Genomic DNA, 8,746 nt, shown 5'->3' with positions numbered 1-8,746 from the left:
CAATTGTATAAAATATTTTACAGTGTTAATACATCAAAATTAAACTCTAATTTGTATATAAAAATATACATAAATATATATTAAATCAATTTAACAAAAGAACAAAATATTATTGTAACATTATTTAATAAAATAAATTTATTCAGTTGAAGTTTATATTCTTAAACTTTTTTTACTCATCTTTAATATTTACTAGTAAATTGAAAATTTTTTGTTCAAACATGTATTTTGATAATTAGTTGTTAAACGTAAATTGAATTAAAAATTATTTAAAAATTAATTGAAACAATAAACATTTTGTACTTGTATCTATTTAAATAGCTAATTTTATTATTATTATCAATATTATTTGAAATTAATTTTTGGTTTTTTTTACTAAATAAATTAAATAATTATTAAATTATCTATAAAATATATAATGAGGATATAAAAGATTTGGTGCATAACTTTTTTCCTAAAATACTATTTATCGTACACAATTTATAAAAAATATGTTTTATTTTTATTATTGATTAAAAAATAATTTGTTTATTATCTTGATTAATCTCATTTATTATTATTATTATTATTATTATTATTATTATTATTATTATTATTATTATTATTATTATTATTATTATTATTATTATTATGAAAAAATGAGTTAATAACCACATTATTATTTATTATTATTTATTAATATTTATAATGATGAATAAATAAAAAATTATTTAATATTTAATATTTTATATATTTTAATATATTTATAAATTTTTTATTATTTTTATATACTACATATTTATTTTTATTGTTTAAAATTTTTAGAGCCATTACGATAAATCAAAAGTAAACTCATCTATATACATTAATCCATTATCAATTTCATAATTAGTATTAACTCCACTAGAAATTCATTAAATTCCATATGTTCATAGTTTAGCAAAACAAAGAAGAACTTGGAAATAGTAATGAATCTGACCAATAACACTGACCATTACCAATCCATTATCAAATTCTCCTTCCGTGTACGAAACACCTCTCAAAATTCTAAGATTTTCTTAATTTTAAGATCATTTATCTTAAATCATAAGAAAAAAAAAACTTAAAAATGGAATCATACCTAAATTTGGAACTTGGAAGTATGATTAAAAAAATTGAATTTGGATCCTTAACGGTAAGACAATATTGAGTCAATTTTGAAACGTTAGGGACTTAAATAGGACGATTGAAACATCAGGGACAACTTTGAGACTTATCCCAAATGTTGGGGACAAAAACAATACTTTACTCTTTGAATATTTTATTTCTGCAAAAATATCAATATTCGTAAATTTGTCTAAACCATATAAGCATCCAAATGCATACTTGTAACACCTTACCACACAGAATCTTACGCTCGAATCGTAAAGCAGAGGTAGCGAGGTATTATAACCTCTAAAAATAAAATATATACATAATAATAATTGAAAAGAATTTTATATCAAAGAGCTTTTGAAGAAAAGTTTAAAACAAAAGTCATAACGCTCCTGTGGACGATAAACGTAAACCGGATATGGTAAGAGTAAAGCGGCAAGGATATATATACATATTAGAAGATTTTCAAGGATACAGATAGCAAAGCTCTTGACTCGGCTCGCGAAGTTTAAACCGGCCAGAGCATATATATACATATATACAGATAAATCCAAAAGTAAGCCAAAACAGAAAACTGACAACTTGTTTCTCCGAGCCAACCTCTAAGAGGGACAAATATAAAATACAAGATGGAGAATCTAAATACATATATGAATATAAGTAAAAATAAAACCCTGAGTCCCAAGAGTTCTTCGCTTCATCAGAGTCTCCAGAATACAGAGTGGTACTTCTCAACCTGCATCTGAAAAACAACAATATTGTGTGGAATGAGAACCATGGGTTCTCAGTATGGTTAAGGTGCCCACATATATAATAAATAAGGTCCTCGAAAAGGCAGAGGCAATCCTAGAACGCCGATACTCATATTATAGAACCTAAAGGAATAAACTGAACCATAAATTTGGTAAAACTCTCTAAGGTACCCAAATAACGATATATCTCTAACCCTGAAATTTACTTCTTGTCTCATTTAACTCTAACCCTTACCACTGACCCAAATCAAACCAGTTCAACCTCTGGCCTAAATAAACTCAACCCGACTTCTGGCCCCTTTCAAATCAAATCAACATTATCACTTGTCTGCCACTAAGGTACTCAAAATAGAAAGATAATCACAAACACAAGCAAATACAAGGCAAACATATTTAAAGAACAGTTACAGCAAGTATCACAGTTATCGATTAAACAAAATTTATCAGATAAGCAAACCAAAATAATTATACACACCCAAACAAAACAAACAAATGCAACATGATGCATGCCTGACCTACTGGCCGTGAGCTCACGTGTTGATTAAACTGTCAGAACTAGACACATCCGGTAGCTAACCCAGATATTTGTCTCTAGGTTGCGCATCTCCAGGAGGATTATAAAGGAAGGAGAGTGCCTTTCCACATCGAAGGAGTGTGCATTTCCACCTTCTCCTGGAAGATATACAAAGGAGAGTGCCTTTCCACATCGAAAGAGGGTGCCTTTCCACCTTACAACCAGAGAAGAATGTGGGAGAAACAATACAAAGGAGAGTGTCTTTCCACTTTCCCCACATCCCCATCATGACAAGAGAGGGAACTTCCATCCTCAACTTTCCATCCTAATACATTTTCAAGTTAACAAGCAAGCGGGATCGCACACAAACCTTGCCCTCTCAACCATTCCGGCCACACATATATCTCGACCATTCTGGCTACACACAGTCATCCCCAATCTCATCATTGACATCTCAATTCAGTTACTCTAGACCATCGTTCACTTTCAAGTTGTCCCACCTTCCTAGCTCAAATCCTCTTATTAACTATCCTTACAACTCAGTTCTAGGATCAGAGGGTGTAAATAGAGGTTTAGAAGATCAAAAGCATGTCAAAATCACAAAAATCTCATTTGTTGAAAATCGGGGTCATGTGTATGTGTGGGCCACGCATACGCGTGGGCGTGCAATTTTCCATACTCGCGTATGCGAGATGCCCAACTCAAATAGGTTGATCGCGTCGCGTGCAGTGGTCGCGTACTCAAGTTATGCAGAACAGCAAAAATGTTGAATGCTGCAGAATTTTCAGCTTTGCACTCCAAACTTCCATCGCGCATAACTTTTTCATTTTAAAATATTTTTCATCCGTTCTTCAAACGACATAAACTTCACGAACCCAATTTCTATTTGAAACAAGTTTTGAAATAATTTGGGGGTCTGAAAGCCAAATTATAGCTCACCGAAGTTCGGCCAAAAATAAAATTTTCACAAAAATATTCTAACCTCTATTTTCAACCATTCACCATTCAAAACCAACTTCCTATGCTCATAATCAACACCAAAACATACCATATCAGAGAAACATAGCCCCACATCCTACCACAACCAATTATACCTCAATTTCAAATACTCTTATACATGAACTTCTCAATTAAACCAACAAGATCATCAATAATATATATATATATATATATATATATATATATATATATATATTCCCATCATCCTCATCATTCATCATTAAAGCCATCATGCATCAATACATTCTCACCACAACATCAATTGCTAAAATCTATATTCAACCCAAATCAACAATCATCATCAAGAATACTAAATATTTAACACAATCATGCATTCCAACATATCCTATGGTCATCTAGCCTAAGTTTTCACACTACATTACATTTTAGACACGAGAAACTGAAACCATACCTTTGCCGATTTTCCGTAAAACCCAGAATGTCACAATTTGTCACCATTCCACGACACCCAAGTATTTAAAGTCTCATCAAACGGGTCTTTGGCTCCCTAGAGTCCAATACCAAGTCTTCAACACCGCCAATTTATTTCCAAAATACACAATCCAAACTAATTTCACAAAATAACACTAAGATCACCATAGGGTTCACTAATTAGATAAATTGACAATAATTAAACATTTCACACCTTGCCAACAAAAGAATTAAGCCAAAATCCAGCACATCCACTAAGTTAACTTGATCCTAAACATCAAAATTAACAAAATCTCAACACCCCAAACCATAGGATTTTTGAAATTGGGGAAGGAGGAAATAAAAACTGAAAAGTGACTTTTCTACCTAATTAAGTACTGGACTTTGTAGAGCTTGACGCTGCGGTCGCATGATCGCAAATGGTGTGGCAGTCGGAGCTCCAGATTGAAAGTTACCATGTGTTTTGGTTTCCTTCTACTTCCCTGGTGCGTGAATTCAATGGGAAGGAAGAAGAAAGGTTGAGGCTTGCCTTTATATAGGAGTTGGGTGTGTGGGTTTGGGCCCATTTGGGCTCGGTTTGTCCGGTTTATTCTGTTCGGTCTAATTTTGAGTCAAATTCTTTAAAATTTGTGTCAAAATTCTTATTTTAATTTTCTCTATCTCTCTAAACTATAAAATTTTATTTTCTAATTTGTTATAAAAATAATTAATTTATTTACTAATTATTTACTAATTTCTCGGGTTTTACAATACTCCTACTAAAACAATATATCTTAAAATGATATAACACCCATATGAATAGTATTCACATGAAAAATCTTGAGTAGTTGTTTCATACTAACTAAATATGCATGCATTTGTGGAGTTTGTGCTAACTTGCTCATAAGATATTTAAATACTCTAAACTCTCTTATTTAATAAAAAATTTAAAATATTAGACTACTAACACATTGTTATAAAATAACTCAAGTAGTCTTTTAAATTTATTTTCATAATTTGTGACGAGTATTTGTAGTCACCAAAATGGATGCCTATAAAAAATATTTTATATTCAAGTGTTTTATTAGAAAGAGTAATAAGTGCTTTCTCAACACTTTTTCAAAGAACTATTTCAATGAATATATGAATATACCTGCAGTGGATAAAAGATTACCTAGACATCTAATAAATTCAGAATCTGAATACTAAATGATCTCTAAATTTAATTTTTGACTTTATATGTATGAACATGTAATGTTTTGCTATACAAAACTTGTTTGTGTATTATTTAGTGATCTAATTTTAATGGGCTCAAATATCTGGTAAAGATACCAATAAAGTACACAATAACTGTAAGTATACAAATTCGTTATCCGTCAGACTACTGTTGAAGCATAATAAACCTCATGCATTTTTTAGCTTTATAGCTTTATTGACGCATCTAATGAGACTATACTTGTCTTCTTTAGAGTTGAGTATATAATCTTATTTACAATTCGATATGCCATTGATATACAAGAATAGTGAAAATATATATATTCCCACTGAACCGATATAAGTCATCAACCACATTTATCTTAAAATATCATATGAGATAATAATTTGATGAAATAAAAGTTATTAATGATGGAAAGTCTCCTTTTTTAATTTCAAAAAAGTTCTATTTAAAAATAGACTAATATTGGCATATAACTTTAAAATAAAATATTTTCACATAAGCTATATATCATATGAAGAAAATTAATATAACGGTGGACTTATCACAAATACCTAACACAATACTAATATTTAGTCTTTGGACAGAAATATTAATTTATAAATGATATTTTTAATACAATAATCAAACATTAATAATAAATTATGTCTAGATAACTTTATTGGTCATATGGAATCAAATAATTATCACACGTTTACTACCATAAATGTATATATAATTTGGCCAAGTACAAAACTTTCTTTGGGTCGATCCATACTCGCATAAATTATGTACACATAAATTTATTTAGTGCAACTTACCAAATATTCTCAATAAAATTCTGTCAAACAATAAGCCTATCTTAAGATCGACTCATTATTCACATGAAAACCTGAGAATTATATCTATTTCTTATCGCATATATTTTTTATCAATCGGCCAAACACCTACTTTCCTTTGGGCCGATTAATGGTTGCATTTTTGGCCAAACTATAAACTTATTTTGGGACGATTATTTATTTGCATAAATAATATTGATTTATTCTTAACTATTTATCCAAATATATAAATATTATTTATATGTATATGCAACTCTGCTAAATATAAATTTTCTTTTGAGATAACCAATGTAACACCCTCACTATCAAAATGTCATGCTTTCGACTGCGCCACTCTGATAGTAAGAAGTATTACAACTACTTCATATACTTAATAATAAAATAAGAGCCTTTGACTTGAAACTGTATTGTTGATTTCTTTGAAAACCGAAAAACTACTTTACCTTAAAAACAAACAAGCATACATTTATATACAAGACTCCTTACATAAGTAGCTTATAAATATACATACATGCATTTCATTACCAAACAGGATTTCTATCCCTCTTACAATAATATAATGTTAAGGGCGAGGGAAGAATAAATATCTAAACTAAAACATTGTATAAGCAAAATGCAATAAAACTCTTCGTAAGCTTCTTTATCCGTTTCCTGAAAAGATAAAGTTGTAGGGGAGTGAGAATCTAACCACACAGAAATCACCATGGAGCTTCAGAATTGTCATAAGAAGATATTTAAAGAGAATTAATTTCAAGATAAGTGATTATCATTGTCTTATGAATTTTTTAAAAACTGACAGTTTAACCATCCAAAAATTTGAAATCTTTTTAAAAGAAATTAGTTAACTGTGCAAATCCAAAACCTTTCTTTTCGTATAAGAAAACTCTTAAAAAGTTTCATAGACTATATGAATGATCAACCTATTCTAAGCATAGGTTCATTAAGTCTATGCTAAACCAGCTTAATTTTTCATATTTAACTAATACTCAATCAGAAACCAATCACGGCCTTTGGCCCTTCACATAATCAATCACGGCGCTAGACCCAAACAACTCAATCAACATCCCATTCACCACAATTCAATCAATCTCAGTCACAAACACAAGTAAGAAGGTTCAAACACAATCAAGCAGTTACATCAAGTAGAGCAATTAGAAGTTAAACATAATTATTCACATAGGCAAACCAATTACAATATGCACACCCAAATAATGTTACATAGATGCATATGATGAATGCATGTTCTATGGCTGATGAGCTCATCTGTCGGTTATACAGCCAATCCGACATGTCCTGGTAGCTAATCATTGGACAGAACACCAAACATGGAGTAAGTGGAATATCGCCACAACCCTTGCATCTTACTCATGTACCCTTAACAAGGGACAATCTCACGACTGTCTCTTACCCAGGCGGTGTTATAGTTCTCGATCCGGAGCAAGCGGTGATAGAACTCAGTCCTTGCATCTTACCCAAAGCCTAGAACACTTATCCGGAGCAAGTGGATAACACCACTGCATCTTACCAGGTCACATATATCTCAATTAAAATTTAATTTTATTTTCAAATCCATTCTCAATATCATTTAATTCAATTTCATAATTCAAACTCAGTTTTCATCATTCTTATTCCTCATCTCTTTTCTAGATCAAGTGGATAACGCCACTGCCTCTTATCTGGGGTCGCATGTCTCATTCATTTACAAATCATGATTTCTGCACTTTCTCAACTACAATTCATTCTTTTCTAAATAAAGCAAAACTCAAAACGTAATCCTTTTTTGAATAACTCAAAATCAAATTATAAAATCCTTTAAAAATTCAAAGCATTCTAACAAGCACTTCAAACGAAATCTCTAATTTTTTTAAGAATTTAGACAGCATCTCCTCTAAAACTCGAATTTTGTCACCCATTTTGGGTCCCATCCAAACATTCCTCAAACCCTTTTCAACCATTTCCAAATCTCAATCATTTTTCAAAATTCAACCAGTTCTAATATCAAATTATTTTCAAATCGGACCGATCCTAATAATAAATCTTTTTCAAAGTCAAACCAGCTCCAATATTAAATCATTTATAAAATCAAACTAATTCAAAATCAAACTGCTTCCAAAATCAATTCATTTTCATATCTCAAATCATTTCTAGAACCAATTCATTTACATTGTTACATTAACTACAAAATCAAGAAAAACCATTTTTCATAATATTCAACTAAATAACTTTACAAACCAATTTTTCATTCAACAATCGCACACTACTCAAGCAATCAGTAATTTAGTCCAACAAACAACCACATTCATAAGACAAACATAATCACAGAAATATATTTTTCACATCAATATCTATTTATAACAACTCTAAAATAAATTTTATGAAAAGACCCTACCTCAATCGCAACATGCAAACACCGATACTCTACCCAGACTTACGAATAACTGAGAAAACAAAACAGCGGCAGCTCCGATGACGACATAACAGCCTGATGTCGCATGCAATAGCCACTAAACTTGACACGCAAGATCCAGAATGTGACCCTATGTTACCAACATCTCCAAACCTTTAACAACTCAGAACAGAATAGTGATTTCAAGAGATTTTGGAAATGAAAACGCTTACCAAGACGATAGGGCTCCAGCGGCAGAGATGAGGGGTCGCGACGGCAAGGAGCATGGCAATGTGCGGGCCCTCTCTCTCTCTCCTCGCAAACTCCCTCTCTCCTCCACGGACTCTCTCATTCGTGCTCCTCACCACGGCCACGGCGAACCGGTGGCGACAGCGGCGACGGAGGCAAGGTGCAGCGGCACCCAGCGGTCCTTTCCTCCTCAACGCGACCTTCTCTCCTCTCACGGTTCTACTAAACGATGACCAAGAAGCACGTCGTGACTGGCGCGAAGCTCCTCCAGCGACGTGACGCGTGGTA

The sequence above is a fragment of the Arachis stenosperma genome, chromosome 5, assembly GCF_014773155.1.
Source record: "Arachis stenosperma cultivar V10309 chromosome 5, arast.V10309.gnm1.PFL2, whole genome shotgun sequence".
Taxonomy (NCBI): Eukaryota; Viridiplantae; Streptophyta; class Magnoliopsida; order Fabales; family Fabaceae; genus Arachis; species Arachis stenosperma.
This window is presented reverse-complemented; position numbering follows the sequence as displayed.